Source organism: Trematomus bernacchii, unplaced genomic scaffold (genome assembly GCF_902827165.1).
Source record: "Trematomus bernacchii unplaced genomic scaffold, fTreBer1.1, whole genome shotgun sequence".
Taxonomy (NCBI): domain Eukaryota; kingdom Metazoa; phylum Chordata; class Actinopteri; order Perciformes; family Nototheniidae; genus Trematomus; species Trematomus bernacchii.
In genome coordinates this window covers 14,593,473-14,611,623 of record NW_022988050.1, presented here as the reverse complement: position 1 = coordinate 14,611,623, position 18,151 = coordinate 14,593,473, and the positions used below count along the sequence as shown (strand labels likewise).

The following is an 18,151-nucleotide window of genomic DNA, read 5'->3' as shown; positions in this document are numbered from 1 at the left end:
TCTAACCCACGGGGCCACGCCGCCCGGCACGTTCATGTGACGTGTTCAGTACATGGATGTATAATAAGAACTGGATACAGCGTGGGAGGCGGGGTCTCGTTCTTTCCTATGAGAGCTACTCATTGGCACATGAAGTCAAAATGGCCCAACTTTTGAGAGAGTGAAACGTCACAGATTACCCGTCATGCCTGGCTGCCAGAGCAGAAGAACCTGTATGTGCGCTCACAGAGCATGCGCCCCTTAAGCCCCGCCCCCCGAGCTCCCACTCTCGGCCAAGCCCCCAGGAAGGTACTCTGTGCCCAACATTCGTTGTGTCCAAATGGCGGTACTGCAACTTCCGTATCAGTCCGTGACGTCACCCGGCCCAAAACAACTTTTTCCCATTGACTAACATGGGGAAAGAGACGTCTGTAAATCGGTGGACATTTTTTTTTAAACTAAATAAACTACCCAGTATTAACAATTTTATAGCCCTTATTAGAATCATTCGGTCCTTAAAGTTGTAAAATGCACTAAAAGCCGAATCTAGATTTATTTTCTCTCTCCATTCATTCTAGTGAGCCGAGAGTGGGAGCTCGGGGGGCGGGGCTTAAGGGGCGCATGCTCCGTGAGCGCACATACGGGTTCTTCTGCTCTGGCAGCCAGGCATGACGGGTAATCTGTGACGTTTCGCTCTCTCAAAAGTTGGGCCATTTTGCCTTCATGCGCCAATGAGCAGCTCTCATAGGAAAGAAGGAGACCCCGCCTCCCACGCTGTATCTAGTTCTTATTATACATCCATGGGCTGTCCGTCCCTCAGACCTGCATGTAATTGTTTCTGCCACCTCGCAATTGATCAAATAAAGAAGTTATCCAACCGCACACTGTCCATGGCTGTTTTATAAATAAGCCTTCTCGAGGTACACATGTTATTACAAGACAAGAAAGGCCGGGGCTAGTCGATTAGAATGCTAAAAGTGAAGGATACGTCTGCAACACAATTAAAAGGTGTCTTTGACGGAGACGTCAACACTGTGACCTCTTTACAATCTGATGATAATGTACTGTAAGTTCATATTTGGAATGTGTTAAACTATAGTTCCAGCCATAATTTACACATTGCATCTTTTAGGCTTTGGCTTACATTTCAATTGTAATGTACTATTCAACACTCAAACAAACACTTACAGACATCATTCATGCTACCAGCAAAGTTCCCTAAATATAGGCTTTAAATGCCTGAATAGAACAAGTCAGCACTCATGAATCATTTATGGCCTTGATCAAATAAATAAATAAAGGAGTATGAGGTTCTGGTATAAAAAGAAAAGCAAAGTTACGCAGGATGTTATGGGGAGTGAGAAAATAGAGAGGGCAAAGACACCAAATTAACAGAGTTATTAAATGATTGTATTTAACACAATGCTGACGTATAAGAAAAAAATCTGCATTTCCCAATAAGCTCTGCAGCACAAATACAGCTGCTGTACAACATGTGAGTAGGTTGACCCGTGAATATGCCCTCTGAAGGGTCAGAGGTCAAACACAGCCTCCATCTATATGAAGCTGTTTTGGTTGTAAAATCCTTTATGAATGCAACGTTTTTTCCAGCAGTTTATTGTACCATTGTGCAGCTTTAATTATTTCTCCCATCATATTAAAATCTGTCCCCTCTAGGTGTTACTGAAGTAATCTGGCAGAGCCATTCGGAACAATAAAAACTGAAATAAACGTGTTTTCTAACAAGATTCCCCACATTTTTCCAGCTGATTTCTAATAAACTTTTCCATTACAGGTTTTTTCTCTAACTGAAATCACTGCAGCAGAAATAATGTGCCAGCATTGTTCTCCTGTCACCTTCAGGCAGCAAAACACTTGATGTGGTTTCTCTTTGCTGAATCAAAGTTAAACTGAACCAACCCGCTTCAACATTGATGCTGCCGATTTAATAACAGAGGACCATCAAGTGGTGTCAGATGTACCACATCAGAGAGATGAGAGCTGCACAGTGGATCAGATCACTTCCTCAATCAGAGTATACCTGGATATCGTATACGTTGTAATATTGTTGATGCATTCGTGTGAAAGTAGTATATTAATATTGTTGCTGGTCAAGGTGGAGTCAAACACATTTTAATTAGTTTATCACGTCAACGTTTGAGCTGAATTCAGGACATATTATGCTAATTGTCTGGATCATATTTGTATTTAGTGTCTCTACTGTGACATGTTTTCCTGCTTTAATGTTCAAAAAGCTCTTTATGTGTCTCATACTGCCTGTGTTGCAGCACCTCTTTTCACCCTCTGTCTGAAACCAGAGCCCAGTCTGCTCTGATTGGTTAGCTGGCCGGCTCTGTTCTGATTAGTCAATCACAAACATTGTGTTGGAGCGCTAGCCAATAGAAGCGCAATTGTTACAGAGTGATTTTATTATGTTGCATAAGTTAAAAAAGGAGCCTAATGGAGGCGTTTCAGGCAGGGGGGGGGAGTGTGTGGGAGAGAAACACCCTCTGTAGGGAACATGGGATCTTAGCATTTGCAGACCAATTACATGCACAAAAATCTGCAGAATACACAACAGGAACAAATACAAACATAATAGCGCCCTATAAATAAATTCCCTCCAGTTGTTCCTGAGACATTTCCAGCAAATGGCCGAGCAACTCAACAATAAAAAATAACCCCCCTGACCACAGCTACAGTAGCACATGCAAGGAAGGATAAGAAGCACAATACAGCACTCTAATTGTATCTTTTAAATATTGTCGGACAGACTATTTGGATGACTTGTCCGACGCATCCTTTCCTTTTATAGTCATTAATTTCCTAAAAACAATATCAACGATGAAAGAAAAAATCCCAATACAAACTGTCTGGGCTTCTGAGATGTCACAGCTCCTCACTTTAATTGCACCATTATTTCCTCTACCCACCTGCTGCCATGAGCTCCGGTCAATACTGCAGCAATGATGTGTGTCTGCACACAGCAGACCTGAGATAGCCATTATTTGTGTCGATTTAAGTGTATTCATTATATTTCTGCAGACCCATAATTTAATCCACACATGGAGAAGCAGCAGGAAAAGAAAAAAGTGACGTTTCTATCACTACACCAGAAGGATATAGAGCTCTTTGACTGCATTATTGCATTATGTAGGCTTTGATAGGAACAGGTCATACATATAGAAATGTGATTCATTCCATCCTAATAAGGGATTAAATATATCACGAGGAAAAAATGGTTCAAGGACAGGAAAATCCCAGGGGAAAGGATCCAGGTGAAGTCAGATTACCCAACATGCTTCTCTCCAGCCACTAACTGAGGGACGGAAGAGGGGATGTTGGGGTTGCCATGGCAGCAGGTGTTGCAGAGACAGAGGCGATGGATGGATCAAACATCGAAGTGAAGAAGAAGGCGTGTGAAGATGAATGAGTAAAGTGGAGTCATTCCTCTAAGCAGCATCCTGAGGTGCGACGCCGGTGGTCGACCATTCATTCGTCACAGCAGCAGACGATGAGATCTGTATCTCTCTCTGTTTGCATCCACACACACACACACACACACACACACACACACACACACAAACTCACACTCACACACTCATCTTATTTTGGTTTCAAGGTCATCTGCTTTGCCGAGTGGAGTGGGGGTAGAATAAGAAATAATCATGGAGCCTTTAAAGAAGATCCTGTCTCAGTAAAATGTAAATCGGTGCACATGTAATAATGATAACTTGTCAAGTGTTTCTGCCTTTGGACATGAAAGAAATAAGGTCTTTTTCAAACCATTTTTTATTTATAGAATGCTCTATTTTAGGCGTTTTGATCATCGTGGACATAAAACACTTGAAGCAGGACAACTAACAATTAACACAGAGCTGGATATTAAAACTGACAAACTGCAGAAATACAGCCCGACCATAGTGCACTACATGAAACGTTTTTTATAGCTTGATAGAGAATTAAAACATGTTCTGATTGTTGCGGAGAGTTAAATGAGAACTTTGATGCTAATTGATCTGTCTGTGCATTAAACACATAGCCAGGAAAGGGAGGCAGTTATCTAAGTCTAAAGATAGGAAGCTGGGGAAACAGCTAGCCTAGTTCTTTACAAGGTTCAAAAATACACCACCCATTAGCACCTCAAGAGCTCACTAAAACAAAAAACAAGTTGTGGTCATACAAGGAGTTAAATTGACGACACGTTTTTTGGCGAATAGCAATACAACTTCAGCAGATCCAAGCTAGCTGTTTTTCCCTGCTTTTAGCCTTAATGCTAGGCTAAGCTAATCACTTCAAGGCTTCAGCGGTCAGGCATGGGTGTGGTTTCCTTCTTCTCAACTAGCTCTCAGAAAAAGTTATCTCTTTTCAAAGTCAGAAATCATGTCAACAGGATTTTCAAAACGAGTGCTAATCAACTACTGAGCTAGCTGTTTGAGAAGCTAACCGTCTAATGTGCTACATCTGCCCTGCTGAAAAAACCAACATAGACCAGCTTAAGATGGTTGCTGGTTTTAGCTGGTTTTAGCTGGTTTTAGCTAGTTTTAGCTGGTTTTAGGCTGGTGTTAGGCTGGTTTAGTTGGTTTACCAGGCTGGACAAGCTGGCCAGGCTGTTCTTGCTGGTTCAAGACCAGCCTGGTCAGCTAAACCAGCATAGCCCAGCATGGATGTCATGCTGGTCTATGCTGGTTTTAGCTGGTCTATGCTGGTGAAGCTGGTGAAGCTGGTCTACCAGCAGTCTTGCTAGCGAAACTGAAATAGACACAGACAGACAGTAAACTTCATTGTAACTTCATTGTAAACTTTTCTTACAAATGTGTGTTAATCTACCTGAAATTGTGGGGACAGTTTTTTTCTACTCAATGATACAGACCATTGTTGAGGAGATGCAAAACATATACTTTGAGTAATGTTACTTTGCTGCAAAAAAATGAAACATTATCAGATAAGGACATCACCAAAGTGTGTGAGTCTGTCAGGGGATTTGATCTGTTCTTTGCATGTCGTACACACTGCTCTGGTATGAATTAAAAATATAATTGTAAAATGTAAATCTCGCTCTTGTCATCGTTCAGGCTTTGCATTTGAACCCCTATGACTGGTTGCGGACTTGAAGGGAACGCCTTCCTGACATCCAGGAAAAAGGTGAGATTATAATCTAATCTATTTCAATGCCAAAAGCAAGTTATTGTTTTTAACTTTTTTTAATATGATTTTTTGGGGAATTTCAGTTTTATTGGACAGTAGAGATCTACTGGAAACAGTGGAGAGGGAGGAGATGATATGCAGCAAAAGGCCGAGCCGGATGGTTGCTGCTCCGTGTGGAACGTGTTCTATCAGGTAAAGCACTTTGGTACCCAGTTATTTATGGTATTGAGTTTGAATGTAGCCTTTGGAAGGTATCTTCCAACAGTGCATTGTAAAGACTGAAAAAACAGGCTCAGGTTAAAGCTTGACATGATTTGGTCTTTTACTTAAGAGGATGTTTGTCCTCCTGTCTTCTCTTATTTCCTTATCTTTCTTTCAGGTGTAACATCTACCAATGGTTGTACATGACACCACCTCTTTGCTGTCCTACTAGTCAACCCTCCTGATCAGAGCCTTTCCTAAATAGTGGTAAGTTGTTTTACAGTTCAGTGTACGTTCATTTAGCAACTTAATGCTTTACTGCTGTTGAATAAACCCTATATATATACATCCATCAGCAATCAATAAAACAAATCATCCAACACAAAATAGAAGAAATCTGGACCTATTCTATTTATTTTTATACAGCAGCATCTATTGGGACTGCTCATTGATGTCTTCAAGAGCCATTGAGTCTACCTTTTGTAGTCGGCCTATCAGAATGTTTATCATTTCTTTGTCTCTTAACATTCCTATAATCATTTGTTTTTTTATTGTTGATATTGTTTTGTTCTTTATTTTTGTTGTGATAATCACTTTACAATTGTGTAAGTGCTATATAAATAGTTATACTAATATTATTGTTGTTACCATCATTACTATTATTAATAATGTCTTCTTTGTTTTCTTTATTCATCGCTGCAGAAAGGTTCAAAAAGTTCCCTGTACATGGAACCATGCCTGTCCTCTGTTCCACATGTCTTCAGTCCGTTCTGGACCCTATGACTCTGTTCCACATGTCTTCAGTCAGTTCTGGACCCCATGACTCGGACACTAGTTCTACCAAGGCTCATTAGAGGTAAGCAGTGGTAGGAGAGTGGATTTATCTTTGTATTTAGGCTGCAAGTCGACAAGAATAGATTACAAATTGCTTAAAAAATGGTTCAGACAAGAGGCACCATGTGTTACGCAGGTGTGGCGCTGATATAGTTTATATAATATGCGGTTGAACTTTAAAATTAAATTATTTCCGGTGCAGAGACAAACACTCGAGGTGGATGTATAAAGTACATACTGGTGTTAATAAAATATAGTGTATATCCCTCAATTTATCGACAATAAGAATGACAATACATACTTCCGGGTGTAAAGTAATATATCTATCATACTGTAGATCCTACACATCCACTGGAGGTAGATTCTGAAAGTAAAATATACACTTCTCACTAGAAATGTAATCATAAAGCATTATTATGGCCAAACTATCCTACAATTTAGGATTTTCCACTGAAAAAAGTGTTGGATTCAAGATTCAAAAGTTTTATCATCATATGCTCAGCAGCTACAGTGTAGAAATGTCAATGAAATTCTTCTGACCTGAGCTCCTCCAACAATGCAACATATATAATAAAATACAAAAATACAAAATAAATAGTAGTGCAAAAAGTTTATATACATGTAATATAATAGAATATGATATTTACAAGAACAGAATATTAAATACAAAATTAAATACGGTGTATTGCGTGGACAATAGACCCAATCACAGTGAATGTTCAAAACTAAACTTGATACATTTTTCTTTTTCATCTCACAGTGCACATATTTAAGTAATCATAACACAAAGCTAAAATGTAATCTGTTTTTCCTTTCTCTTTTCAAGAGTGCTTCAGAGGATGGCTGAATTCACAAAACGTGGAGAAGACCGAGAGGGAGAAGTTGGCCGGTTACTACATTTCACAAAAAATACAGGACCTTGTGAAAAACGGAAAGAAACAATTGAAGGAAACTGCTTAAAAATATGAAGTAATGGGTGTTTTGAAAATGTTTTCAAATGTGTGTTAATGTTCATTGTGTGTTATAAATTATTTTCCTGCTTCTAATCATTTGATGTATGAGTATTTATTTACAGACATTCTATACATTCTGGTACCTTTCTGGTAAGGTAGGTGCTCTGATCTGAAATGATAGATGTTCATTGAGCTACTGCAATTGGGTGAGAGTGTTTCATCATCATATATGACCAGCTTAACCATCAAGTAATCCCAGTTAAAGTTCTACTCAAGATCATACCAGTCGGACCAGCTAATGGTGACCAGCTAGAACACTGTGACCACCAGCTTTTACCAGCTAAACCAGCTATCCCGACCAGCTAATGGTGACCAGCTAGACCACTGTGACCAAACCAGCTATCCTGACCAGCTAGACCACTGTGACCACCAGCTTTTACCAGCTAAACCAGCTATCCCGACCAGCTAATGGTAACCAGCTAGTCCACTGTGACCAAACCAGCTATCCTGACCAGCTAGACCACTGTGACCACCAGCTTTTACCAGCTAAACCAGCTATCCCGACCAGCTAATGGTGACCAGCTAGACCACTGTGACCAAACCAGCTATCCTGACCAGCTAAAGTGTCCAAAACCCCTCTTAACCAGCAAACTAATCCAGCCTAATATTGACTGGCTGGTCAGGCTGGTTTACCAGCCTGACCAGCCAGACCAGCCTTGTTGGTCTAAGCTGGTTTTTTCAGCAGGGTGTAGCTTTAGCCTATCCTCTTTGTGAAATGTTGTTTTTCTTAAGAGAAGGCAGGATATTTCACAATATACAGTGCATATCTGTTTCATAGACTGTATAGATCGCGTGCAGTTAAGTCCGTTTTCAGGACTTTAAAACCTTTTAAATTGTATTTTGGTTTCTTGTTTTGGCACAATCCTTTTGCGAGAGAAATCTGCCAAAAAGAGCAATTGTGTAGCATAATAATACAAAGTGTATTTAATAGTATTCAGAAATAAAATGTTCCACTGAGTTTCAACAATCTGTTTTTAACTTCAAAGTAAATCTTTCCTCTCTGGGGATTCACTCCAACACTTGAAAACATTGAGCCTTGTGCTTTTGACAACAGACCACCTTGATCCGAGTGTTCATGCAGAGCACGCTGCATATTAAATAGCCCCCACACAACACAGCACAGATAACAAAACACAACCCGGGGCTAAAGCTCTACCCCAAATCAAAATGCTGCTCACAGCCAAAAGTTTCGAGCGCCCAGGTCCAGTTCTCCAGAGGGTTGGCTATTTTTCTCGAGGAGCACTAAATCCCACAGCTTTTCTCAGCTGAATACAATGGATTGGCCTGACTCATTCCAGATTCACCCGGAGTACCTAGGGCCCCGTTGGCCATTTCGATTGACAAGGCAACAAAACAGAGCAAAGAAAAATAAAAGTATACCGTAGGAGGTCGCGCACTTTTTAAAGCCTCCAAAGATTGACTTTCTACCTCCTGGGACTAAACGGTGCAGCCTGAAAATAGCACAGAACACCAAACTGAATATTTGCAACAAGAAAAGCATGCATGGCAAGTTTTTGAACTGAAAGAGCATAACACTTTTAAAAATACAGTTTCAATACAAAGGTGGATTCATGTACCTTATATTTAACGTGTCAGGGTGCTTTAAAAGAAGGTCACAATTACAAAATCAAGCCCACTTCCTGCAGCTCTATAATATGCTTAGGTCATAAGGAAAAAAAGATCCAATCGTTCTGTGTTGGTTGCTACAATAACAATTTCTACTTCAAATATAGATAATTTACTCGGTTGTAAACATTACTTGATTCTCTTGTTTAGGAATATATGTAAAAATCTGTGTTTTTCTTATTTTATTGTTTTTAATTCTTTGTATATCGTCTGTTTATGTATTATTATTTAATTTAATTATTCGTATTCATTTTTTGTATTATTCCCTGTCTTTAACTTATAGTCTATTTTAATTTTGTTTACTTACTTATGCATATTACAACCACGCTATTGCAGAATGATCATTTTATTACAACTGATTATTGATTATTATTCTCCTTTTGCATATGGAGAGTTGAAAGTATGTTCTGCTGTATACTGTCTATGACCTGTATTCCTAATAAAAATTTGAATAACAAAAAAATATATATATATATAGATCATTTAAGGTTCTATGCACAAACAATTAGAAACTGTTATTATTGACAAACAATTTAAGTTGCCATTTTGGCAGTGCAGCTGAAATAACATACTTACGTCACAGCGTGTCATGAAGAGTCAGCTGGCCTTGAACAAATGACAAAGACATGTCTTGTGAGGAAGAACAGAGATCTGATTTTAAAGTGTCTTTAAAGACTGGGAAGTGACTCAGGCAGCTGTGCAGCTCAGACTGAAACTGTAATGCCTTGTGGTTTGATGGTATCAATATTTCAGTAGAGCTAAAAATACAGGCATCTCAACAATATTGTAAGAGTGGGCCGGGTGCTCTGAAGGAGGGCTGCAACAATGACTTTTATTATCAGTTAATCTGCTGTTTATCAAACCATTTATTAATTTCTTGTTTAACCAATAAAATATAAAAAATGGTGACACCTTCAAATGTTTTGCCTTACAAACAGCTCAAAACCCAAACTATTACGTTTAAATACATCTATTGTTGCCTGAGAAATTACTGAAATTATCAATCGATTATCCAAAAAGTTGATAGTAATTTTTCTGCTAATATTATGGATGAATTGAATGATCATTTGAAGTCAAAATACGTGCATTAATTAAAAAAATAGAGCACTTCATAATAATTTATATTTCCCCTCAACAACATCTTGGACGGAAGTATTTACCTTTTCACTTGACTACATTTATTTGACAGATTTAAATTATTAATACAATGTATAATTGAAAATTAAGCAACCAAGCAGTATATAAAATATATTTGTATTTAAATATGATGCAATAGTATAATTACATTTGTACAAAAGTACTTTTTCATTATTTATTTAAATTGATGTTTATACTGACTTACTTTTTGAATGCAGGACATGTAGATGTAACAGAGTATGTAGCACTGTGCCATTTCTACTTTTACTTCAGTAGAGTATCTGTGTACTTGTTTTATCACCGGAAAAAATTGTTAATGTTTTATTTTGTAAAAATCAAGATGTTGCATCTGTTCACCAACAACAGAACAATTCCTGTAACTTCACATCAAAAAGAAAGTACTGCGAGTGTACTGATCATGTGAGAACACAATAACTGTAGTGTTGTCTGCCTCCCTGTCTGAACTCTCCCACACTCAGCGTGTGGACATGCGATCCGACCCCGTGGCTTTATTTTCATATTCTTCATCCAGCTGGCCTGAGCACACTGATGGTGCTTTTTGACACTAGAGACACTGAAACATGTTGAAATGTTCGGGCTCAGGACAACGACCCCAGGTTCACTGACGGGACACCTGTGTGCTGATGTAACTGCTGCTTTACAAATAATACCTCCCATTCATTGTTCATCTTATTCAAAAGGGGAGAATTTTCTTCTGCTGTTTTGTGTTCATCCCTGACTCAAGTAAGACCTCCGAAAAAAAATACGGTTTGCCTTCTATACGTTTTGGCCATTTTATACAAATCCATGTTTACAAATCCTGCAGGTCCAAGAGAAAACTGAACATCTGCTGAATGTGGCAGAATCTTCATCCAGCTACAGACGTGTTTTGTTTATCCAGCCCCCTCCCTCCACCCCCTCCCAGTCCCCCTCTCCGTAACAGGCGTTGGGTCAGAGCCAGCGATGGGGTGTGCTGGAGTCTCAAATGTTTTTGCAAGCCGGTAAATGCTCTGACGCCTTGTTTCCTTCGTTTGCTCTCTTGCTTTTATCTCCTATTTTTCTGCTTCTCACATCTCCGTAAAAAATTCCTCTGCCTCTCTGTCAGCGCTCCCAGCTCTGTGTAGCCGGGGGAACACACAGCAATCTGGCAGCCGGTCAGAGGACAGCTCATTGGACTCGTCTCTGCTGTAGGATTGGAAGGGGAAGACTTCTCTCCTGCCAACTTCTCATCATACTCAACAATTACACAGAATGCCTAATAGCTGTGAGAAGAGGACAGAAAGGACAAGTAGGATACAAACACCAAGAAAGCAGTCCCAGGGTTGGGTTGCACCAACATGAAGTTATCTTTCTTTTCTTATGAGTATTAAGCGGAATAGGAATACGAAAAAAGCGTTTTAAAAATACCATGTATTATTAATATTATCCTGTCTAGGGTTTATAATTAATCAGTGTTGACTAGTCTGTTATTGTCATTTGTTATTCTTTTAAAACACTTTGTGATCATGATCTTTGAACAATACTAGATAAATGTACTTTAAAGGTAGGGTAGGTAAGTTGAGAAACCGGCTCGAGATACACTTTTTGTTATATTCCATGGAATGCTCTTAACATCCCGATAGCAATGAATATCTTAAGTGCTTTGACAAAAAATCCATAAAAAAATGTCATCTGTGGAAGCCGTAGTACTGTAAAAAGCACGACCAATCATTTTAGCCGGCCCGGCTAAAATAACTGGATGGCCTACCTGCCTGTCAGCCTTCCATCGGGGCACAAACTTATCTCGTGCCCTCATTGGTCATGTGCACGTTCGTGTGTGTTGGAGGAGGGGCTCTGTAAGGATGTGGCAGATTTTTTCCGGCTGTGTATTTTCAAATTCTAGCGATCTCGAGCTGGTTTCTCCAAAATTACCTACCCCACCTTTAAACCTGGTAGAACTGAAGCAAATTTGAAGAGGAAAAGAAAGTAACATTTAGTTTAAAACACACTTTTGAATGGCTGTCTTTTAAAGAAGTATTAGGCAAATATAATCAAGTTTAAATCTACTATTATGTCACCTTTTGCAAGATTATTTTGGCAGCCTAGTTTACTCAAAGATCCAGAAAAAGATCTTTGATGCCAAGCCATCATAACCTTTAAACAGATTTTTTAGCAAGTCAATCTGTTTTATATTTACTTACTAGGTCCTGACCGCACACAGTGACATCAATATGTTACATTTGCGATTCTATTGGCTAACGCTCCAACACATTGTACTTGAAATGCTAGGACACATCCTAGCATTTCACAGGTCTTATTCAGACAGAGGGTGGAGAGGTGCAGCAGCACAGGCAGTATGAGAAAAATAAATACCTTTTTAAACATTAAAGCATGGAGACATGTCACAGTATGTCCTCTTCTGTATTTACTCATTTTGGAACTAGTTTTTGCTATAGGAATAATGTTGTTGTTAATCCTTGTTGGTGCAACCCAGCAAAAAGGTGACAAACAAAAAGCCCTTTATATTCCTGTTGGAGCGGGTAAATAAGTCATGCCGGTGACAGCAGAGACAATCTGGAGGAGTGACAGCGTTGTCAAAGTGACGAGGGTGCAGAGTGTTTTGTTGTTCGTCACGCTGAAGGCTAACAATAACAGTGGTCTGTGAGTTAGTTCCACACTCCTCTCTCACATCTTCAGACTCACTGTTCCCTTCACAGCCTTCAGTAAAGGGAGGTTAGGCTGTTGCCTTGGATACCGTTGACCTTTCCCCTCCTTGGTCATGCAGACAGAGCATCATCGCTCACATCTGAGCCTCAGACTTCAGCCTCTAACATTTCTGAGAGTGACATTTCATGAGTAAAATCACTTCTGGACGTCTACACCAGACGTCTAGCCCTGACTCAGGAAGGTCATATTTCAGGGCGTTGGCAGATTCTCTAAAACACGACTTGTATGATGTCAATCTTTCTTTGCTTTTAAACAAAACATTTTCAAATTGTATAAATACAGCTATCAATAAATATAATAAAAGTTATGGTTGACCGCAAAATATTCTTTTAAGATAAGCTGTTACTGTCACTTTTCGTTCATCAAAGACAAAACAAAATTCCTAATTCACTTATTTGCTTACAGAAGGCTAATAAAGTTAAGTGGAGACACTACAGGTGACAATCTTTATCTAATATTATAACAGGTATTGTGGATTTTTATGTTGAATTATACAAAAAAGTCAATATAATGCTATTTTAGGTGATATGTTATATGTATATGTGTGATTACACAGAGTGCAATATGTCCCTGTGTCTCTGAAAACCAGAAGTCTGTTTTTAAGGAGTTAATGGACATGTATTTCTCTCAACACTGATAGAACAGCACCAGAGGTTAAAGTACATCTGTGACTGTAACTGCAACTTGAACATATGTAACTGTCAATCACGGTATACTCTCTCACACGGCATATGTACACATGAATAATGAGTCGACACAAACACAAACATGAGAGACTCCCACAGCAGGGAGGAGACAGCAGGCGTGAATCGAGGCTTTACTGCAGCGCTGATGTCACGTTTCACTGTGGGATCACACTAATAAACCCAACAGCTGTTTCCTGCTCCACACAGAGCAGTGTGAAGCACGGACAGATCTTTGATAAGTGAACTAACTCAATATTTGACTCAAATTCTTGGAACTTTTCTCCCCAAAAATGATTATGTTAATATGGATCATTTCACATTTATTTGAACCTTATTTTTACAGTAATAGTCATATTTGAGAACAGATTTGACTCTACCACTTTTTATAGAAGTAAAACCAAACACTTAAAATTGAACAAATAATTCTATAATTGCACAGGACAAATTAATTTGCGCTTATACAGTGGTTAAAGTTAAATTAGTCAGTTTTCATGTTTACAAAATGTACATTTTGTATAACTTTACTTGTTGCCATTATTTTCTCTTAAAAATGAAGTATAATTGATACTTTTGTGATGAGGGATTATGCTGTACTTCTGGCAGTACACTGTGTGTAGTTCCTTTGAATCTTGATTTAAAGATTGTTTACCGCTTGTGTTTTTTGACTTGTTGGATGTTTTCTAGGTAATGTGGCCATTATTCCGGATCCAGCTCAATGTATCATTACTGATTAGTAAAATAAGAAATATGAAGTTTTTCGAGCAGTATTCCTCAAATTCTCCTCTGATCCTGCTTATGTCTGACTTTAATAAAGATATTTGTCTTTGTTACTCCTGACTCTGTTACCTTAAAGAAAAAGATAAGAAATACATATGTTGATATGTTGCAATAGTAAATAATATTTAAATGAAATTCAAATGCCTATGTTTCCTTTTTCTACATGTTTAGACTGCGAACCATGTTTTTTGATCCTCCATTTATCATTAGGGGTTGAAAAGGTTATTAGGTTTTTAATTGAACATTAATATAAATGGCTTAGAATTGCAATTTTGATCAATCAAGAAATCTTTGTTTTTGAATTTTTTTTTTCTTTTTAATGTGTTTATGAATATCAATAATCGGGGGAGGCGTCTACATAAGACAATGTTTTTGGACAATCTTATCCATAAATTCTTATTTCTGTTTATATAAATGCGTATATGCAAATAAAGAAAGAAAGAACACTGGCAGCTCTCTGACACAGTACACTCCACAGTACATACTGTATTGAGGTCATAAAGGCAGGTAATAATAAACCTTTAGATTACATTGTATGTTTTATAGAGGCAGCCTCAAGCTTTATAAAATCATATCCTTCCTGGCACATGACGCTCTTCTCACCACAGAGAAACAATACATCTTCTTTACTTTAAAGTCATGTGTGTGTTAAAGTACTGAGACACAAAGGAGGCAGTGAGACTGAGAGAGCAATCCATGCATGCAAGCATCCTTAAACAGCATCTTGTGACAGGAAACGATCCGGAGAGAGCGTCATCACTACAACTTATAACGGGACACGTTGTTTATTTATAGATCTGAGGTGAACTGCACTGATACGTCTGTTTTCTGTTCCCTTATGTCTGCTGCTGTTTTACATTTAGTCTGTGTTTTTTTCACCTTACAAACATATCATCAGTTACTAACCCTAATCATGTAGTCTTTCTTCCTAAACATCATTTTGTACAGCGATATTATTTTATTTTGTTTCAGTTGTTGAAACAAATTGTTTTCAATTCAACATTAAACACGTCTCAAAACATAATTGAGAATGTAGTTGAATTATATGGGAATACCATTTTTAGGAGACAGTATTGTAATCTTTGTAATGTCAGCAAAAAAGTTTGAGTTTTAGACATTTTTTCGAACAAAATTAGCCAGTAAAAGATGCAATTTGGGTGTTTTTCATTACTTTGTTAATTAAATGTTATGTTTCACATATCAACTAATTGTAAAGATAATTGGCATGTTACTGGACAATGAAAACAATTGTACATGCAGCCTTTAAAGCACAACCATTTTGTAAATATGATTCTGTTTCTGTAATAATGAAAGCCCCTCTGGTTTGAACCTATAGCACAATTGAGAAAAGCATGTTTTTTTATCAAGTGATAGTATCACTGTGATATGAGGAAAGATGTTTGCTATGCTGCTCCCAAAGCGAGTAGTGGGTGGTAATCAGCAACATTTATAAATAATACTAACTACATGCTCTTCTGCAAAGGATTGCGAGCCTGGCAACAACAACAAAAATAGATCTAAAGGTAACTCAGACACACAAAAAACAAGATGGCTTGGATACCCAATACTAAATCTGATGGTGCCGACATAAAGTGTATAGAATATGTGGCAGCATGCAGCCTCTGCATGTGCATCTGGATAATGGCCGCCTTGGGAAATCCTCTGAATCTCTGTCAGCGGCTTTGCAGGCTTTTAACCAATGCCCTCTGTTATAACTATGTGGGCACAAATACGTATATAACATCTACACACAGGCTCAGGGACACACACAGCCACACCCATGCAGTCAGTCAGTCACACACACACACACACACACACACACACACACACACACACACACACACACACACACACACACACACACACACACACACACACACACACACACACACACACACACACACACACACACACACACACACACACACACACACACACACACACACACACACACACACACACACACGCTGCTGCTGTGATCTAATTTTAGGCGACTCAATAGATTTACGAGCCTTCCACAATCCTCAGTGGATTAAGCGGTATGGCCGGGTTATTTGATTATTATGATACGGTACTTTGGATGATGCAACAGTATGTGCATCTGATGTCACTTAACTATGCTAATCCTTTACAATATATAAGGGAAATGCAATACTAAAGAATGACTTTAGGGTTATGGTTGGATATTTTGCCATTTTATAGCCATTGAAGCTACGGATATTGCTGCAACAACAACTGCATGGATATTCATCAAATTTGGTACACCCATTCTTGATCCCAAGAGGATGAACCCTTTTGACTTTGGTGATCCTCTGACTTTTCATTAGGACATGCACATATTAAAATGGTACAGTATTTGGTTTATGATCAAGCCTCAGATAAACGTTGTGTTTATTAGCAGCGATGTGCTATTCATTTATCATGTAAGGCGCTTGTTTTTTAACTGAAGGGCGTACTTTTCCTCGCACAACAGCGGTATGAGTGACATATGTTACCGTTTTCCCAGAGGCCCATGATTGGTTGGCACTGCACGGCGAATATAAGAGATGAAACAAGAAATGCTGCCAGATTCTGTGATTTACGGCTCAACTGGGATTTGATGGATTACTCCAGTAATAATTAGTTTAGGTGTGTAGACAGAAATAGTTTTACCCTGCTTTATTATAGATTACAAAGAAGTCAGGATGATTCTTGAAAGATGATGCAGTTTTATAGATTAAAAAATACATCATAAATAATCTAGCTATCTGAGAGCTAGTTGATTTAAAGAAACATTTGAATATTCTCTACACTTACAGGTCCTCAATTGTGTCTGTGCATTCTGAACAAAGGTCCAATTGGGGTGAAACAAATATTTATATTTGTTTACAATGTGATATGGCTCAATTATACTGTGGCATTTACAATGTTGATAAAAGTCAAGGGTCTTAATACTTCATTATTGTCCTTTCTAATTTCTGCACTTCTCCTAATCATGACAAATAATACTTTAAGGAAATATTGGAGTAACTTAAGGCCACAGGAGGCTTCTTAAAAACAGTCTAAATAATTATCCCCCACAGTAATAAACAAACAGCAGGAGGAGGTTAATTACTTTTCATCGAGGCCAAGAATAACAACACGACAGGTAGTAATATATGAAACTGAATTGGTTTATCAAGTGAAACAAGTGTGCAGATAGTTTAAAGTGGCTACTAATGAGAACATGTCGTACACAGTGGTATGTTTTCTTCGTTTAAGGTATGAGGCCATAGGGTGGCGTGTCACCAAGGCATGTATAGACTTGGTGTATCAGAAAAGTGACAACAGAAAGTGACACACTACTAGGCGACATTCCTGCAAAGGGAATGTGGTTTGACTTCCTGGTTTGAGAGGACAAAGAGATGACAACAAGGCGTTGGTGTATATGACAGCTAAACATGTGTGAAAATGTGTGTATGGACATCCGTATGTTTGTATGTTTTGTGATCTTATCCGGCATAATAAACAGGTGACACAGGTAGCTGCTAGCTCCATTAGCTGCTGTGACTCACTATCTCTCACTTTCATCGCCCCATTGAAAAAGTGAAATGTATATGTTGTTGCCGCTTTGATTGTCATGAATAGAATTTCTAGCCAATCCAAGCAACATTCTTAAAGTATTATCTTCTTAATACCTTATTAATCATATATTTCATGAAGGAATTTGGACATCAGATGTCTTGATCTAAAGCTATCAGAGGAACATGCTGAGCTAACGTTAGCTGCAGCCAAACAGCACTGGAGATTTTGAACGTCCAACTGATTTATTCCGTGTTTCACCATTTATACTGTAATCAACCGGTCTGTTTCTTTTTGGTCCTGGTAAAAACCTCTTGGACGAAGAATTCCTAACAGGTAGAAGCTGAAAGCAATGAGCACCATCATTTTTTATTTGAGTATGTATAAAGAGTAATAACAGATGATCAGATTTTCTCCAAAAGAGAAGAACCTTCCTGACAGTAAACTGCAGAGATTAGTGTCTATCAAGGAAATGTAAGTCCCTTCATCTCATTAGCTAATGAG

General features: G+C 38.4%; 1 protein-coding gene and 1 long non-coding RNA gene across 4 annotated transcripts in view; one reads left to right on the top strand and one right to left on the bottom strand.

Annotated features, from left to right (window-relative positions):
• Positions 1-18,151, bottom strand: part of LOC117473530 (rho GTPase-activating protein 44-like) — a 78,772-nt gene that overhangs the window by 38,551 nt on the left and 22,070 nt on the right. The gene's annotated exons all lie outside the window — the stretch shown is intronic.
• On the top strand, positions 5,536-7,452 carry LOC117473531. The gene is made up of 3 exons (XR_004555041.1): positions 5,536-5,595; positions 6,031-6,184; positions 6,989-7,452. It is a non-coding gene; the product is annotated as an uncharacterized LOC117473531 (long non-coding RNA).